Here is a 20554-nt window from a genome sequence, read left to right as displayed (position 1 = left end):
TCATAGGTATGGGTGAGACAGTGCAGAGACAGGTCATTAAGGAGCAGGTAGGGGTTAGACAGTACAGAGACAGGTCATTAAGGAGCTGGTAGGGGTCATACAGTACAGAGACAGGTCATTAAGGAGCAGGTAGGGGTTAGACAGTACAGAGACAGGTCATTAAGGAGCAGGTAGGGGTTAGACAGTACAGAGACAGGTCATTAAGGAGCAGGTGGGGGTTAGACAGTACAGAGACAGGTCATTAAGGAGCAGGTAGGGGTTAGACAGTACAGAGACAGGTCATTAAGGCGCAGGTAGGGGTTAGACAGTACAGAGACAGGTCATTAAGGAGCAGGTAGGGGTTAGACAGTACAGAGACAGGTCATTAAGGAGCAGGTAGGGGTTAGACAGTACAGAGACAGGTCATTAAGGAGCAGGTGGGGGTTAGACAGTACAGAGACAGGTCATTAAGGCGCAGGTTGGGTTAAGGATGCCTACAGGTTACACTCTTGTCATTCGGGCTCAAACCCAGAACCTTTCGTCCCCCAAGCCCCTACCTACACTGTCCTTCCTCCATGTTGACCCAAACGCTCTCTCTGGTTGTTTCTCTTGAGGGCTGGCGTTGTGAGAACTGCCGCAAGCCGGGCACAGGGGTGGATGCCAGCCTGCTACAGCCGGTCCGCTACGGGGACAACAACCCCTTCAAAACCGGTGAGTGTGGTGCTCAGGGCCCACTGTCAATCACACTCACCCCGCCTCCAGCACTGCAAGTACCGAGTGGTGATTGGTTAACGTCGCAGGTTATACAAGTAATGTCAGACCATGCAAACTGTCCACATGGACTTTAGTGTTTAGGGTCACCTAATAAGTTTAGGTGACCCAGAGGATCGGCTTGGTATGGTAGGGAAGAAATACCAAGCATACAAAATAATGTACATATTAATCACCAAACATTAAATAGAACGTATAAAACTATAGACAATTTTAGTTTCCCCGTCGGCCTACGACTCAATTCCCTTCTTGTGTCCCACTAGAAACTACACTGTCCCATCGATGTCTCCGACCAGACCTGCTGGCTGACGCCATCCACAGCCCCCTGGAGTAGGAATCTCCCCCCCCCCCCCATCATCTTCCGTTCCCCGGTTGTCATAGCGACAAGCCTAACACACTGAAACTGTTGCTCTGCTACTCGTATCTAGATTTTCTGTTCTACCGTTTGCTTTGACTTTCCATCCTAGTGCCTTTCTCTCATTGCACAGCACCTTGTATTTCACTGCGTTTGTGTTCTTACCTTTTCCGAGAGCATGTCGCTCTCCTATTTTATACTCTCATAAATCTCACCATTTTTATGTATTGTGGCACAAATATGATTCTTAATGGCAGCGTACAAGTTGTCCTAAATCAAGCACTGTTGTGCAGCATGTGGCTGTAATAAGCAGTGGAATGTTCATGGAAGTGCATGTTTGGTTCGTGGCCTCCCGTCTCTTAGTAGGGAGGAGCTAGAAGTGTGTGTGGTGGACAGAGTGAGTTCGTTATGTTCCTCAGAACTATTTTTACTTCCTGTCACTGTGTGTGCGAGTGCCTGTAGTGGGGTGTGCAAGATTATTTTTGTATTTTTTTGTACTGCTCCTGTAACAAGAATCTGAATTTAATAAAGCTGGACAGATTAAACAACTTGGCAGTTTATTTTACAAGTACTACTAATAAACCCTATATAATTAGCCTTGTATTGTCAACAGATTCAAACAGGACTGTTTGTTGTAACAGCTGCTTACCATTAACACCACATCAGGGTCACTTGTTTGTTTACTCGCCAGTAAAATAAGACAATAAATCTAAAACTGCAATCAAGATCAGTCTCTAACCAGATAATGGTATTGATCCAAAAAAGGGGTTAAGACTATTGGTGTTAATTCATAATAATAGCATTAACACAACCTCCATTAGCCCCACGTTGCCCAAAAGAACAAAATAGAGCCGACTCTTTCTACAGCAGCGCTTTAATACAAGATGTAAACATGAGTAAGAAACCAACAGTTTGTTATTCCATTAGTAGGATAGGAATGGACGCCATGTTGTGCCCTGGTGACCCATCCGCATCACGTTGTGCAGTAACAGCATTAGGAATGTAACAGATAGCCAAGCTAAGTAACTACGGTCTCCCGGACAGTGGTCTGGACACAGAGCCAGGTGCTGAAGCAGCTGTAGGCCCTAGGCGCCACAGAGGAGCTCAGTGGTGGACGAGGCGCAGGGTGGTGTGTGCCAGGGTGATGCCCTGCTCGTTGCAGGCCTGGATCACCACGTCGTCGGCCGTGGAGCCCCCGGGGGCCGCGATGAACGCCACACCACTCTGCGGAGGAGGACGAGGGAGACGGTGTGATGAGGACTGCCGGAGAAGGGAAAGGAGAAAATACAAGGAGAGGAGACTCTAGGTCAGGGGTCACCAACACGGCACTCGCGGGCACAATGGCGCCCGCAAGGACCACATGAGGCACCGCAGGCCTGTTCTAAAAATAGCACTACTCATTCTTGAACAACTCTTTCCCACCTTTTTTAAGTCGTCATAATTATTGTGAGAAATCATGAACATGACTTAATTAATTAACATGCCTTCACATAGAGGAGTGTCATTAATCATCAATAGTAATATATAACTAAAAGGCAAACTGGAGCAAATTTGTTATTTCAGAAGAGTGTATAGAACTGGGTGCCCTTCGTATGACTCGGTACCCATGAAGTAGCTCTCAGGTTCAAAAAGGTTGGTGACCCCTGATCTAGATCAGTTGGGGGTTGATAGAAGGTTCAACCTTGATCCAGTGGTTGTGCAGTAGAAGTGTAAAGACACGAGATTCGATTCTCCAGAAGGATCGATGAACAGAAGCTTAGACACTAGCAGAGTAGATTAAGTTAAAACACCAATCGATAAGATCCAGTTAAACGGTTGGTGGAGGTGTGTATCTGTGTGTGTGACAGACGTACCTTCCTGGCGCGGTCCACGTTGTCCCTGAAGGGGAAGAAGGCGTCGGAGCTGAGGGCAACGCCCTGCAGAGAGCTGACCCAGGTCTCTTCTCCGTCTCCGTCAGCGGCTCGGGGACCTCCTCGAACATCGCCTTCCAGGCCGCCAGGTCCGGACCCTGACACACACACACACACCCACACCAGCCCCCCTCAAACTGGTGCTCCAGACACATCGACACACACACACACACACACCACACACACACAACACATCTAGACACACACACATACACACATCTAGACACACGCCCCTGCGCACACACACACCACACATCTGACCACACAACACAACACACACACCCCCCCTGCGTTTCTCCCGCGGTTAGCCTCGCTCACCTCTCCGATGGGTTGCTGACGTACTGGTCGCATGGCTGTTGCGCGATCTCGGCCCGCTTCCCCCCGTTGAGCGGAACCTTTCATCCCCAGCACCCTGGGTGGCGCCGGAGGAGCCACCCGTTGTCCCGCCTTGTCGCCGGCCGACGGGTGCAGTGGAATACGAGACGCTTGCCCGGCGCCGATATCCGCTTCACCTGGACGGATGCACACAAGTGTTAACGCAGGTATAACCAATGCTGTGTCGCGCCTGATGAACAGTAAGACTAACTAGCTCTTCGTTAACATCTTGCTTGTGTAGCTGTCCCAAGATATTACACATTAGCACTGGAGAACCAATACGAAAGGTCTGCCTAGTAACCTGATCTGCCGAAAGATCGCCACAGATCTTCTGAAACTCTCTCGTCAATTTCCCGCCAGACAAAACCCTAAACCCTAACTCAAACACAACCTGGGGGGGGGGCCCTGACCCTACATGGACAGAGCTCTAGTTCAGGTCATATGACCAAAGACCCCCCAAAAGGTAATACTGACATCTGGGCTGATTTCATCAACAGACACCTTTGGGCCTAGAGGTGAAGAGACCCTTCCTCTAACGCCCCAGACCCTCGTTACCTGGCCGTCCTTGGCGTAGCACACCGAGTTGGACTGGGTGTATTTGACGGCGATGGTCGCCACAGTCAGGTCGCGCAGGGCCTTCTCAGAGAGCTGGAGAACGGAACAGAATCAGAGCGTCAGCTGCTGGGAGACTAGATATCCTCCAGGTTGGCGTTATTAACATGTTGTTAACATGTTCAAATACTCAGATGTTTAAACTGTTGTGAAATGGTGGATATATTTAAAAAATATATATATGGTGAGATTTGAGTAGAGGGCCCTGTAAAACTATTATGGGATAGCCCGTGGGAACCGCACGATCCAGGCATGAGGAGCGGCTCACCGTTCCCTTGGAAACCACGTTGCTGAAGAGCTCCTTGTCGGGGGCGCCGTTCCGCCTCTGCTTGAGGTGGAGCCCGAACAGCACGCGGACCTCCGGCTCGTCTGGCTCGTAGGCCGGGTCCATCTGGGACGGACAGAACACACCCGTTACCACGACGACCCATCGCTGGCCGTGGTCACCGGGTTGTCATGGCGACAACCGTGACCACCCGTAATCTGCAGGAACAACCGAAACACGACGACCTGTTGAACAGGTTGTAAGAAAGTAACACCCGGAGAATACAGTATGTTGATTATTACTCAGTATCCAGGAGTCTTTGTACCTGGGGAACACAGTATTTATTAAATACTCATTATCCAGGAGTCTTTGTACCTGGGGAACACAGTATTTATTAAATACTCATTATCCAGGAGTCTTTGTACCTGGGAAACACAGTACCGTATTTTCCGGACTATACGTCGCTCCCGAGTATTAGTCGCATCAGTCAAAAAATGCTCCATGACGAGGAAAAAAACATATATACGTCGCATCGGTGTATAAGTCGCATTTATTTTTAAACATTTAAACAAGAACGTTTAGTCTGGAGAGACTGAATAAAATTGCAATAGCAATATAGGTGTGTCGGTCCCACTCGTAGTTCTGAGAGTAGGCCTATACCGAATTCAGTGACACCGGGATTCCACCGGACGCGTATGCGCCGGCGCCGCGGTCCTAAACCTGAGGGCACGATCGGGAGGTGGAAGTTGCGCTTTATGCCTTCACAAGTCCAGCGGAGGGCTCCAGTTTTCGCCGGCCAAGTCATGCGCTGTGATATGTGTGACAGCTATGTTGCACAACATTGCAGCTAAGGCTGGGGTAGCTTTGGTTGAACCGGAGGACATTGAGGACGATGACGACGAGAATATAATTTATTCGGTGGTGCAGTAGGCTTGCAGCGTTCAGTTGTAGGCCTAATGAATGACGGTGCCATCATGCGGCCGAAGATTATGTACGCACAATTTTGGCATATAAGTCGCTTCGAAATATAAGCGCAGGGCAAGCCAAACTACAAAAAAACCGCGACTTATAGTCCGGAAAATACGGTATTTATTAATTACTCAGTATCCAGGAGTCTTTGTACCAGGAGAACACAGTATTTCTTTAATACTCATTATCGAGGTGTCTTTGTACCTGGAGAACACAGTATTTATTTAATACTCATTATCGAGGTGTCTTTGTACCTGGAGAACACAGTATTTATTTAATACTCATTATCGAGGTGTCTTTGTACCTGGAGAACACAGTATTTATTTAATACTCATTATCGAGGTGTCTTTGTACCTGGAGAACACAGTATTTATTTAATACTCATTATCGAGGTGTCTTTGTACCTGGAGAACACAGTATTTCCCGCCCTTCTTCTTGGCCAGGATCTTCAAAGCCTCCTCCTCGTATCCCGGGGCGATGATGCCGTCAGACACTGGGAACAACCAATCAGACACCAGGACACTCAGGGTTAGGGTTTGCCGAGCCAATGAAAAGCCTTCCTATTGGTCGACAGGGAAGCCTGTCACCTACCTTCTGGATATGATCCTGGCCGTGGGGACGTCACAAACGTCCGACAGGGCGATGAAGTCTCCGAAAGACGACATCCTGTCGGAACCTTTGGGGACAGGAAGGGGATTTGTGTCGACAGACAAGTCATTAGGGAATGTCATGGAGCAAAGTGTTTCAGATACATTCTGCAGTATTTTAGAGTTTTTAATCACTCAAATGCAAGGCAAAATATGAAAAGAATTCACTAAATACAGTTTGGAAGGCCAACATCTCAAAAAGTTCCAAGAGTAATAGCAGGACCATCAGCTATTTTCTCAAAATTCTCCCGCTTTTTCTGCACTCGATTATTCTATAAAATGATGATTATGATGACTGACCTCTGGCCCTGGCGTAGGCGGAGGCCAACGGGGTGAGGTCCTGCAGCATGTCGCTCACCATGCACACCTTGGCCTCCTCCTCGGACAGAGGAACCCCCACCGCAGCTCCTGGAGACACGAAGAACCGGGGAGACAGCCAGACAAGAGGTAGAGAGAGACAGTGAGACAAAGAGAGACAGTGAGACGGACAGGGACTTTGATACAGTGAGACAAAGAGACAGTGAGACAGACAGGGACTTTGATACAGTGAGACAAAGAGAGACAGTGAGACAGACAGGGACTTTGATACAGTGAGACAAAGAGAGACAGTGAGACAGACAGGGACTTTGATACAGTGAGACAAGAGAGACAGTGAGACAGACAGGGACTTTGATACAGCGAGACAAAGAGAGACAGTGAGACAGACAGGGACTTTGATACAGTGAGACAAAGAGAGACAGTGAGACAGACAGGGACTTTGATACAGCGAGACAAAGAGAGACAGTGAGACAGACAGGGACTTTGATACAGCGAGACAAAGAGAGACAGTGAGACAGACAGGGACTTTGATACAGTGAGACAAAGAGAGACAGTGAGACAGACAGGGACTTTGATACAGTGAGACAAAGAGAGACAGTGAGACAGACAGGGACTTTGATACAGTGAGACAAAGAGAGCGAAATAGAGACACAGATAAACAGACAGATGGACAGGGATAGACAGAGAGAACAAGAGAGAGATGGATAGACAAGAGACAAAAATGGAGACCAGAGATGATAGATAGAGAAAGAGCGACAGACACAGAGAACCACAAAGAGAGAGAGATGGATCGAGAAACATAAGTAGAGAGGGCGTGAGAGAGAGAGAGAGAGAGACAGTAAACGCATTGACGGTTGGGAATACATTACCTGCAGGGCTGACGTGCTTGAAGGAGGTGGCAGCGGCCAGTCCCAGGGCAGCCTTCAGCTCCCTGACCAGCTGCCAGGCGTTGAGGGCGTCACACAGGTTGATGAAGCCAGGGGAACCGTTCACCACTGAGGAACCCACAAACAGTGAGCACTACAACACCAACCTACTTTAGGATTCCATTTGTACAATACCGACAACCCATCACTGAACGTAATATAAATACCATAACAATCAAAATATTCAGATGTAACAATTTATAGATAAGTATGCCAATCAAGGATCTCAGCTGTGAGAGGGAGGGGCTAAACCGTGATGAGTGTCTTAAATAGTTATACTACAAGGTTCTGAGTGGGTGTGGCTTATATATGAGTGGGAGGGGTTACCTGTAAGGGGGAGTGGCTCATCTATGAGTAGGTGGGGCTTACATAGTAGTGGGAGGGATCAGCTGTGAGGGGGAGCGGCCCGTCTCTGAGTGGGAGGAGCCTACCTTTGAGGGGCAGAGCAGAGTGCAGGGTGTAGAGCTGGGCCGGGGCCTGGTGAGGGTTCATGCCGTAGCGCAGGGGCAGCTGGGAAACCCCGCGGCTATACTGGCCCCGGAAGTAGTCCGAGATGGCGTCATCGTACTGCGCCGTCTGGGTGAAGGCCTGGGACATAGATTCGGATTAGAGTCATATTAGGATGAAGGGGACTTCTTATCGATCTCAGATTCACTGTTTAGAAGCACTGTAAAAAAATAATCAATGACAAAAAATCACTGAAAACAACAGTTTACAAGAGCGACGGTTTTTGAAACACATTTCAACATCTGATTAAGGTTAATGGTTTTAAATGTCAATTTGCGTTGTAGGCCCACAACTGTAGGCATCTTTGTACGTTAGGATTCAAACAGGTTTATTTGGGTCCATTCATCAGTAGCATTGAGTAGCATCTGTGAACTCAGTACAAACAGCGAGTGTGTGACTGACACACAGCCTAGACACTACCTTAGTTCACTGATGACCGATGTGCACATTTACCAGATGAGCTCAAGTGTTAGCATAAGAATCAATCGAAACAAATGTTACAATTCTGCCTTTCAGCGGGTGACCCTTCGGGACCCCAGGTGGACTTTGGTCAGAGGTTTGTTGGCGGATTTGGACAAATTTGGTCAAATTGAACAGATAAAATCATGTGTTGGACCAAATTGGGAACATTACGCCACAACACCAGCCGCATACTATCAATGGAGATTAAATCAGCAGCTTAACCACAACTCAGCACAATTCAGTCGCTGTCCTCATGTGACACAGAAAACCACGACAACAGACAAGACCGATAACAATGTTTAAAGAGTGAAACATTGGTTTTTGTGATTGTACGGCAAAGTTGACCCCTGAAGGGGAAAAGACGGATTTCCAACAGTGGAATACAGTTGGAGATGTGCTTTAACCACAAAGTTCACCCACATGACAGGATCAGCCAATCTAACTGCTGCCGGTCAATCCCTGACCTCATCAAGGGTGACGCCAACTCTTTCCAATATTCTAAACTGCGATGTCATACCTTCAGAGCCAGGGTCCGGCGGGTCTCAAGCGTCGTGTCCTTGCCCTCGGAGCCCTCCATCTCCGTGGCAACCAGGGGTAGTCGGCCGGGTCGCACACGATGGTGACGCGGGCGTGGTTCTTGGCCGCCGCTCTGAGCAGTGTGACCCCGCCTACAACCACCCACACACACACACACACACCCACGGTTGATCAGATATTCCCATGGTTACGACCTCCTGCAACTTGGTGATCTTCATTTGTACCGTGGTTGTGTAGGGGCGTTAATAATGAGCAATGTTGTGTACGAAATGTGCCACACACCATGGTGTTAAACTACAAGTGTCTGAGAAGCGTAATCCTCACTGGGACGCAGACGCCAATAACAAACCGCTGCTCGGATGGAGCTTCACCATCCACACAGACCTTTCGAGTTATACTGTTGTTGTCCGGGAAGCCTAACCTTTAAGCTTTGAATGTAGCAACCCGTGTTAAAGAAATTGTCATCAGGATTTGGTTGAGAAAACCATGCATGTATGAGCCATAGAATTGCAACTGATAGAAGGTACACTGCAGCACGGTACTAACTCTCTGTAAAGACTTGATTGTGGAGACATTTTAATCTCTCATCGTCTAATACCCCTGCGACAAGTTATTTTCTGTGATTGGACAACACCATGGAGTCCCCGTGCTCTTGCCCGCTTCTCACCGATGTCAATCTGCTCCACTGCGTCCTCCACCGTCACATCGGGGCTGGAGATGGTCTTCACGAAGGGGTACAGGTTACAGACCACCACCCTACACAAACAGACACTTCATAAATCCGGGGAATGCAGCTGGCACTTGAATGAGTCCGGTCAGTTTTAAAGTTGTTGCAAATTACCTGTTCTAACTTGTTTTGGATCTCGTTTATTTTTTGGATGAATAGTTTTTATACAACCAATAGAGGCTGACAACTTTCTGCTCGTCAGTTCTTTTATTAATTCTACTGACGGTGAGCATCTGGTGAGAAGGAGCCCACGTTAAGGTTTTACCATGTCAAACTCTGATTTAATAGCAATCATGTGCTTGACATCTCTCAAAAAACTGACCTACCAATCAAAGGCTTGTTTGAGAGAACAGACGAACCACTCCTCCCTCCATTGGTATAATGACCCACGTCATGAGACCAGCAACACATCCTCAATTACTGTCGGAAGATCTGATTCACGTGTCGTGGGGGTTTCAGTTAATCAATTCACTAGGATCATAGGCTCCAACATCGGGCTTCATCTTTATCAATTGTGACTGGTTTGTGTGACCAAGTCTCACCTGACCAGACTGTAGCCCAGCTTCTCCATGTCAGCCATGTCTGACGGGGTGCGTCGGGCAAGGATGCCTCCGTGGACTGCGGGGTGCAGGGTCTTCACCCGCCCTCCGAGCATCTCTGGATGACCAGTTAGCTCAGACACGTCCCTGAAACACACACACACACACACACCACACACACACAACACACACACACACACACACACACACACACACACTTTATATGCAACACTCAGAACCAAAAATAGGAACAACTGCGATGTAGTACTGTGTTTACACCCTGAGAAAGAGAGCAGGAGTAGTCTAAACCGGGTCATGGTGGGCCTACCTCACCGCCAGGCCAGCATCCCGCAGCGCCTTCGCGGTTCCCCCGGACGCCACCAGCGATAGACCCGTGTTCACGAGTCTTTTGGCGAACTCCAACAGTCCGGACTTGTCGGACACACTCAACAGAGCTGTGGGTGTCAAAAAATACAACAGTTATTCAAGTAGGCGAGGTAGTTTACGACCATTTTCTGAGTTCTCCGATTGAACTCGGCTCAGTTAGGAAGAGCCAGGGTTTGTGTTAGCATTGAGCACGATGGAGCTTTATTATTAAGTATGCGAAAACAACAGAAAGGCTTACCAAGTTCAGAGCTGGCCATGTCTGCAGCGGGACCAACAAAAGTGACCGAAAGACGGAGGCTGGTTCACTCTCTTCGGAGTTGGGTGAGTAAGTTATTGACCTGCTGCGCACAGAGAATGAATGCAGAGCCTGTGGAGAGACAGGGAAGCGAGAGAGACACGCACGTTGTTTTCTGCACCGCCCCCTCCCGTCCGCCCGCGCTCTGTCCAATCAGAGCACGGCGATTAATAAAGTTTCGGATCAAATACGATGGAAAAAAATATATAGGGTCATATGACGTCATAGCAATACAACAAGTCCACCGACCACGCGGTCCGTGATTATGGAGGACTGGTAATGATAACCTTAGCACTTGTCAGCCCACATTACAGTTCACTACCTTGACTTGACGACGACACTTCACAAAACATTCACAAAACATTCAGAGTAGGCCTACAGCTCGAGGTGTCAGTGGACGCACTATCTGAGTTAATTTATGGATGTTTAGTTAGTGAGTTAGTTAGTTAGTTAGTTAGTTAGTTCGTTAGTTAGTTAGTTGGGTGAACTGCTCCTGGCCTTTTTCATGCCCATTTGAGGTTTTGAAGGAAGGTAGGCTATATTATGTTTAAGAAATAACTAAAATAATATATTTTACCGCCAGCAGTTATCCTATAGGCCTATATGCGCTTGTTACCGACAAGCGCATAACTCTGACAGCATATTTTGACTCATACTGTAAGAGTGTCTTCACGCAAGGAATATTGACAAAGCACGCAGACAGTTATCACATATTCTTTATGATAGAAAAAGAATAATATGTAGGTCTAGATATCATATCTCAACATTATGCCTAAAACAAACAATGCAGCGTAGTTCGAGTTTCTGCCACTAGAGGTCAGCGTCTCCGTGTATTTTACTGCTTCTCGAAGTAGACGACTCCGGTTTGTTACGATCTGAAATGTCAAATTCTTCCATTATGCTCGTCACTTTAAATTTGATACGTTTTATTTTACAAACAGCAATTTAGTTTAGTTAGTTTTACCAATATCACGTTTTTTTCGGGGATATAATGTTCAAGCCTGTGTTAAAAAAATTAGAAGCCATAATATTTGATGTGCCCATTTCACTTATGAAAGCTAAAGAGTGTGTGTGTGCGTGCATGCGTGTGCGTGCGTGTTTGTGGTCTTTTTTTAACTATCCCGCAAAGAGCTTGCAGAAGAAAATGGCATTAGACCATTTTGCAGAACATCACCAGCTCGCCAGACACCTGTAACAAAAGCTACATTTCCTGCAACAATAAACGCCTCTTATGATTGCGTCCCGCGGTTGGAAAGGGAGGCCGCACCTTTTCAATAAACTTTATTGCCAAAACTTGGCCTTTTTTCCAGCCTTCAATAGCGGTTAGAATGGAGCAGATGCGGATTTATGGCCCGTCGTCTGTCATCCTCCTCCCTCCCTATTAGATTAAGTGACAGAACAGGGCAGCGGGAACCTAAACCAATACGTGTGATTACTTTAAAAGATCACACAATCTGTTCATATCTTCCTAATGAGCCCGACATGGTGCTGATTGATTAAACTCCAGGGTGGGAACAACGAGAAGGCCCTGTCTGTCGCCACTGATTTATATCGCAGGGAAAGTCAAAGAGAGTTTTTTTTATTTGTTTATTTAACTATGAAAATGGGTATTCTGGTAACAGCTTCACATCGGAGGACATTTTAGGAGTAAGTTGAGTGATTAGACAAAGGCGTTTATATGAACACAGCCGTGCTCGTACGCGCACACTCACTCACCTCCTATCAGCAAATTGCATTATTGGTGGAAAAAATACAGAAAGCGTGGTCAGCATTTATGTCAGGTGGGACTGGGGGATCTGACAGGATTACTACCTGGATAACTGGGTTTATGTTGGAATGTTTAATCAGCAGGACAAGTGTGTATTCTGAATAACATAACCAGTGGAGAAATGCTACAATCACCTGCACGGGTGTTATTTCCTTTTGATTTTGTGTTGAGAGAAAAACCCGTTGAGCGCTCAGGATCGGCATGCTTTTATAATATACTTCCATAGGCCTCCATAATTTACTTGTTTACTCAACGGACTTACAATCCACCGTTTCACATGCATGTTTGGTGATAAATAGGATATGCTAATTTATTTTGAATATATTCATCAGTTGATCGGTAAAATCAAATGACAGATCGTTGACGTTTATATAGGTTTCGTTAACTTGCTTAAAGGGGAAGTTAAATAGGCTATAGCTACAAAACAATATAAATATAAATATAAACAGAGAAATATAGAGAATTATAGAGAAATGTACAAATAGCCGAATACATTGGGTTATTTTGACATGTCTACAAAATGACAGGCCTACCTGTTCAAAATGAACAGGAAAATATGATGTATTTGAAAACATTTGGCCTTACTGATCATGTTCAGTAGCCTATATTAGTAGAATTCAGCTTAGTTTCAGACTAAACCTCATTAACACTCGGCCGTTTTCCCCTTACCCTTTGTAAGGAGATGATGAGAATACAAGTTTGTCTTTCTTTGGGATGACGTCAATGTGTTCCACAACCTTGTGTCTGCTCTCTTAAGATATTTTTTTAATGTGCCCTCAGTTAGTTTTGATCAGATTTGGCATCATCTTAAGGGAAGTGATGTGTTTTGTACGATTACCTCTTTGATTTCTAAAGTTCTTTCAACAACAACACCAGCGAGTTAATGAATTTAAATTAATCAAGAGGGGACTGTAAATCGTAACTATTTGGGCCGATCATGTTTCAACTGAACACACCGGAAGCTTTACAAACTAGGAACTTTACTTCGTCCCTTCGAGCCTCATAACCAACTGTGTTTCTCTAATCTCTGAGCTTGAACACACTGATTTTTTTTTAATATATATAAATAGGCCTATATATATATATATATATATATATGTGTGTATATATATATATTGTGTGTGTGTGTGTGTGTGTGTGTGTGTGTGTGTGTGGTGTGTGTGTGTGTGTGGTGTGTATAATGACAGTAGGAGGTTGTTCTCGGAGGGCACCAGAATATACTCTTTAATTATCAGCATTTAATGGCCGTCTAATAAAAGTCCAATGCACGCATCATCATCACCACCCCCTCCTCTTCATTAATTTAATCATCCGGCCATCAGTTAACCCAAGCCGGGTAATTCATATCTAAACGCCTCGCTCATAAATTACCACGCGTGTTTCTGGTTTCACATCATCACAGCGGCCATGTTTTCAGCTTTGGGCGGGAAGAGACAGAGGATGAAGAAGTGTTGAAATAGTTTAAAGGTGGTTTAATGTTTTTTTGTATGTAATCAGTAATTAACAAATAATTAATACATTGTTTTAATTATCATAGTAGGGTGTCAGACTGCAGATGGAAAAGTCGTGGCATATCTTGAAGGGATTTATAAATGCATGTGATGGAGGTGACGCAACCTTTTTTTGTAGGAATAACAGCCAATCACAAACAAGGACATTGACATCTCCTTCAATTTTTCTTCCTTAGTTTTATTTCACACGTTTTTTCTTTTCTTTTTTTTAACCTTATTTTATGTCACAGTTGTACACCACAAACATGTTTCAGATAAATACACGGACCGGACTATTTATCTGGGCGATCAACTCTCCACTTCGAATAAATTAGATGCATTTATATTTAGGCTATAAGTAACAAGACCGAAAAAACACAATAAACAAAGTCACCACCACAACGATTTTCAAGTAGGCCGATAATATAGATATTTTGTGTCCAGCACGATCCACTCCGAGACCGAAATAAACTACATTCTCAAGCTGTCTCAATCTGAATGCATTATAAATTTTACATTATTTATACAGTCTGGGTTCCCTTCACGTTCTTCAATCCTTTAGACGCGGGGTGCGGAACTTCGTCCGTCAATCTCCGGCCAGTGGGCGAATTTAAGACCGGATTGACCATATAAGGTCATTGGGGTTAGACCTAGCATTGTAATAAAGAGAGACGCGATGATCGCTTGGCATGCAAAGGAATTTACAGTTGGACAGTGCCTGCGTGTGTCTTTGTTTTTCTATTTGTGTCGGTTTTTCATGCGTATTTACGTTGTACATGTCAGTACTGTCAGTGCTTTTGTATACATTTGTGTGTGTGTGTGTGTGTGTATGTATGTAGGCCTATGTATGTATGTGTGTGTGTGTATGTGTGTGTGTACGTGTTTGTATGTGTCTGTCAGTGCTTTTGTATCCATTTATATGTGTGTGTGTGTTTATATGCGTGCCTGTGTGTGTGTGTGTGTGTGTGTGTGTTCATATGTGTGTTTACATGTGTGTGTGTGTGTTGAGACTTATATCCATCACCTCTTTCCTTCAGTAATTTTGCACACAAAACGTCCACTTCGCAACAATAGCCTACAAATCGATATCTTCCAGGATGGAAATAGATCAAATCTGGGTTTGTTGTTGTCCTTGTCATTGTTTCAGTTTCAGTTTCATTTCACAGGCACACATGAGGCCTCCTTGGAATGACCTTGACCCCATGTTCCAAGTTCTCTGCTCAGTTCTGTTCCATCAGTGCTTATCACGCGCAGTCCCAGCCTCACCGCGCCCCGTCCCGGGACGGGGACGGGGGACGGGGGACGGATGGTGTGGCGTCGACGCCCCCCCCCCCGTCCCTCAGAGTCCTGCTTTGATCTTCCGGTCCCCCCCGACGGGAACGCCGTCCAGCCCGTCCTCGGAGAAGGGGCTGTGCGGGTTGTAAGGGAGGAAGTCTGTGGCGACGGGGCGGGGCAGCCCCGCGCCCGCGTCGCCCATGCCAACGGGGAAAGCGTTGCACTGGCTGTCCTCCATGTCGTCCATGTCGTCCATGTCGTCCTCGTCCTCGTCCTCCTCGCCCTCCTCCAGCTCCAGGTCGTCGTCCCGGTCGTCGGAGGTGGCGGGCCGGGAGCCGGGCTCCGACTTGTCGACCGGCCCTGCTTCCCCCCCGAAGGCGCTCCGACTCGGGCTGGCCCGAGGCCGCCGCCTGCTCCTTGGCCTTACGGCTGCGCTTCCACTTCATCCGCCGGTTCTGGAACCAGATCTTCACCTGGGAAAGCGTTCACACACACGCGCACACACACGCAAACATACACACACACACACGCAAACATACACACACACACACACACACACGCAAGCACGCACACACACACACGCACGCACACACACGCGGGCACATACACAGACACACACAACTGTTTCAGAGTCAATTCAGCCAAATACGCACAAAGCTTGGCTAGGTAGACAGTATTAATGTAACCAATTGAAAAAAAAGGTATCAAGCAAAACTAAATCAGTGTGAATATGAAAACATGTATTTTAATTTTAACGTTTAAAGCACATCACTCTCTTTATAAAAAACAAAGCATTAATAAGACCATGAGTGCACACATGCTGAGCATGGGCGATCCCGGGATTCGAACCACCGACCCTGGCACCGATAATGAATTTGAGCTAGACAGGACCGTTTGCCTCCTACCACAGACCCCAATGCAACAAAGCTGGAGAAATGTAGAAAGCTATTAACCCCTCTCTACCGAACCCCTCTCCACACCTTTTCCCAAGCGAGGCTGTACCTGCGTCTCAGTGAGCATGAGGGAGGTGGCCACCTCGAAGCGCTTGGGCCTGGACAGGTACTTGTTCAGCTTGAACTGGTTCTCCAGCTCCAACAGCTGCTGGCTGGTGAAGGCTGTCCGTGGCCGGCGGCATTTCCCCAGCAGGCCGGCCTGGGGGCTGCCAGGGGGGGGGGGGGAGAGAAGGGAGAGAGGGAGAGAGAGGGGAGAGAGGGAGGGAGGGATGGTGGAGGTTGAGGTAGAAAGTTATAGAAAGTATGTTCTTTCAAAAAAGATATGCATATAGGCCTGATTGAAATACATACAATATTAACTTAGATATTTATCAAATGCTTTACAAAGTATACACACGCTATACACAGTATAGGCCTAAAATTGTGATAAAATCATTGAAATAAGTAGAATAAATACAAAATCGTCTAAATAATTTTTGCACCACATTGTGTCAGACTTCATAAAACATCTGATACCATGCTGAATAAAACTAACTAAAAAATAATACAAATGAGGTGATTGAAGACACTAAGCAGTTGCTTGACATTAAAAGTAAAACATTAACATTATTAGACAAGTAAGCCATTATCTAATCCCAGTTCAGCATCATTCAGACACGTCTGTGTGAAACCCATTCTTGGTGTATAGAGGCCTTCCAGAAGCCTCCAGATGTCTGACTCTGGCCTCATCTATCTGGTACCAAGGACACAGCAGTTCAATCTCATTGGGTGGGCGGGAACAGCACACATATGCCAGCACTCCCAGCCATCATTAACAATAATGGCTCTCCTCCACTTCGGGGGACACGACGACGGAGCCATAAAAAGCCATTAACTTAATGAAAATCCGATGAATGCTTTTGGGATTTTATTGATAAACTCCGTCGCGTTAAAGGTGTTTGTTTATTGTTTCTTCGCAACACAAAGACAAGGCGTCTCGCTGGAGTTTATAGAGAAATAAACAGGCAGGATTAACGGACGTCGAGATCAGCAGTAAAGAAACACGAGGGTTAAGACGACGGGACGAAGGCACATCGTTTCCTTTCGTTTGATTATCTAGGGGCGCAATTATACTTCAGGACTTTAGAATTAACTTTTTGTCTCGTTCCCTCACGGTTTTATACAATTTTTAATTGAGACGACTGATCTTTATAAAAGGCTTTTATGCACTTCAGCTATAGGCCCCATTATTATAATTATATTATTTGTACTAGTGATATTATAATAATCATTACTATTATGAAGTAATTGCAGTAAGTCATTTTCTTTATCTCAAAGTCGTTGCTGATTCTTAATCTGCCTATAATTGACACTGTTTGTTAGTACACAATTACATGCAAGCTTCGGTGTGTGTGGTGTGTGTGTGTGTGGGTGTGTGTGTGTGTGTGTGTGTGGGTGTGTGTGTGTGTGTGTGTGTGGTGTGTGGTGTGTGTGAGAGAAGCGCGCGCTCGCATTGAGCAGTGCGTTTACGACGTCACACGGCGGTTCAGTTCATCAGAAGTAGGCTACGCGATCAAACACAGCCTGGAGATAAACGATGATAAGATGAAGGGTCGAAGGGTCTATAAGCCTGACAACTTATAAACTATAATATAACGACTCACTATAACATAATAATCACTATAAAAGTATATTTATGGACTCACTATAAGAGAATAATATATAACAACTCACTAACTCCCCATAGGCTCAACAAATCTACCATAGCATACGTCTCTACCTGTCAGCTGGTCGTTATTAAGGCCTATTAGCTTATAATATTTAGGCCTATTTTGATAAGAATTATACCATTACTACAATTATTCGAATGAGTTAAAGTGTAAGGAGGCTTACAGCTGTAGTCCTGGAGCCGCGGCATCATGATGCCCGCCCGGATCCAGTGCTCCAGCGGTAGGGACCCAGCCATGGCGGCCGCCTTCAGGTGCTCGGGGTACGGCTGGCTGAGCTGGGAGAAGCCGGTGTAGGCGAAGGCGGGTGCTGCGCGGCCAGGGCGGACAGCGGGTAATGGGGCTGTACATGCTGGCGATCCCGCTGTGGTGGAGCGACGCGAGGCCCGGGTGATGTGGCATGTTAAGCAGACCCTGTTTGGGGAATAAGCCGGTCTGGAGTTGCGCTGCGCGTGCGTCCCGGGGAGACGGGGTGTCCGACCGCCGACACGACACGGGGCTGCTGGAGGGGCTGTTGTCGCTGACGGAGGGGACAGGTTGTCCCGGTGCGAGTCCCGATGCGGTTCCCGGTGCGGGTCCTGGTGCAGGTCCCGGTGCAGGTCTCGGTGCAGGTCCCGGTGCGCGTTCCGGTGGTTCCGGTGGGTTTCGTCTGCAAGCAATGCGTCGATTCGGAAGTTTTTGATTTCTCCATGCCGGAGGTCCGGGCACGAGGACGTCGGGGAAGTTTGGACCAGGAGGACGCACACCTGTGCCGACGTCAGTACACATAGATTGCCCCGGAGATCCGGAGTTCCTTCTGCTTCTCTTTTCTTCTTCTTCTTCTTCTTCTTCTTCGTCTTCTTCTTCTTCTTCTTTTCTTCTTTTTCTCTTCTTCTTCTCTTCTTCTTCTTCTTCTTCGTTTTCCTCTTCAAGAAGTCTTCTTAACTTCTCAAGAAATCCCCCCCCTAATAGAAGGTCCAGAACCCTCACATACAGCAAACGAACACCAAAACACGACTCCTTATGTGGAGAATAAACTGTATGAACAACAAAAAACCAAAGTATCAAGTTACCAGGAAATCCTTGCTTTCCATTTGCGTCTCGACCATCAACTCTCTGACTCTCCGGATCAGTGTTTCGGTTTGTTGTTTGTGTATGGGTGTGTGTGTGTGTGTGTGCGTGTGTGTGTTTGTGTCCGCCTCGTGGTTCAATAGCAGTTTAAGCCGCGATATAGGTGTAGCAGTGTTACTCCATCATTCACTCCTTCCTCCAGCCAGGCGCGCCTGTGATTGGCCGAGAGCGCTGCTCTGATGGAGGGCTCGTGTTGACGGGGTTTAATCAGCTAATTAGCCGCTCGTTTCTCTCGCGCCGTATGGGTGAGGTAATGCGCCTCCCCCAACCCCCCCCCTCCCTTTACTCCCCCGTCCCGCGCCCCTCCAGGTGCGTGGTGGTGCATTATCGATTAGATCTTGGAATAAATTGGCCAAAACCTACGTGCTTTTGACAGATATACTTCAAAAAATGTAGCCATTATACTAAAGTGAATATTATATATGGGTGTGTGTATATGAATTATATCCAGTTCTGGTGGTGCTGTATTAATCCAAGTAAATCGTGGTCGTTATGGCCTATAGGCCATAAGTAAACACGTTTTTACGGACGAATATATATGTATGTATATGTATATTATATAATATATATATACATACAGTAGACTATATAAAAAATATAAATTATGTGTGCATATCGTATGTATACACAATGCCATACAATATATATAAATTAAAATCTAGTATTTGTATACCGGTATAAATGTATAGATGGCAATACCTTGTTTATAGCTTTATTCCAGGGAACAAAGTCCAATTAAATCGGTAATATTGATTGCTTCTTTATTTTCATACTATGGCCTCGCGACGCCATAAAAGTTTACGAGCAAAAAATCACACAAACTGCAGGGCTAAGGCTTTAACATCGAGGGCTTGAGTTAATTATTCCACTGTCGTAACATATGACATTTTTAATGACTTCCAATAAAAAGCTTCTACTAATTGATTCTTCTCTTTCAATTTCCGGTAATTTCTGTCCTAATTACTACATTTGAGCACCTGGAGAAGCGAATCGAATTGGTCTTAGTTTCACCATCAAGGTCTGAGTTTGACGGGCGCCATAATTGAAGCCACTAAGAGTTAAAATAAACCCCAAAAAATGTAATATATCAATAAATGGATAGGCTAAAAAAATATATATATATAAAAAAAAATATATATATATATTATTGTTTTACTATTCTTATACTGATTATGATTAGTCACTTAAACTCTTTTGCCAAGGTCATTAACTCAATCATCAATCAAACATCCTAATGGAAACTCAAGGCACCACATCTGTGAAGCAGCTCAAAAATCCAAAACACGCAATATAAACACCTCGAACCATAAGCACGATGAATATGAATAGACAAATGTAATTGAGGTTTTAATCAAACTGTTTAATGTGTTTATGTGGTGGTGTACATTTGATGGTATTGTTTGTTAGGGATGATGCTATGTCTGACCCCATGAGATTGAAATGGTGACACTTTCCATGTTCTTGCAACCCCCCCCTCCTCTCTCTCTCTCTCTCTCTCTCTCTCTCTTCTCTCTCTCTCTCTCTCTTCTCTCTAACCTCTTTTACCCTCCTTCCTCACAAGTAATGTCGCTCCGCCCATATCCGCTCCAATCATGACCGCCTGTGCTGTTTCTGATTGCTGAGGAATTTGCTGAGGAGGAGTCACACCAGCCGTGTTTCCCGACCGTTTCT

General features: G+C 46.0%; 2 pseudogenes; both read right to left on the bottom strand.

Annotated features, from left to right (window-relative positions):
• Positions 1–2209: 2209 nt before the first annotated feature.
• LOC130403619 (bifunctional purine biosynthesis protein ATIC-like) lies at positions 2210–10639 on the bottom strand (annotated as a pseudogene).
• Positions 10640–14902: 4263 nt separating this feature from the next.
• On the bottom strand, positions 14903–18846 carry LOC130403618 (motor neuron and pancreas homeobox protein 1-like; annotated as a pseudogene).
• Positions 18847–20554: the final 1708 nt, after the last annotated feature.

Source organism: Gadus chalcogrammus, chromosome 14, assembly GCF_026213295.1.
Source record: "Gadus chalcogrammus isolate NIFS_2021 chromosome 14, NIFS_Gcha_1.0, whole genome shotgun sequence".
Taxonomy (NCBI): Eukaryota; Metazoa; Chordata; class Actinopteri; order Gadiformes; family Gadidae; genus Gadus; species Gadus chalcogrammus.
Note: the sequence above shows the minus strand (reverse complement) of the source record. Positions and strands in the feature narration are given on the sequence as shown.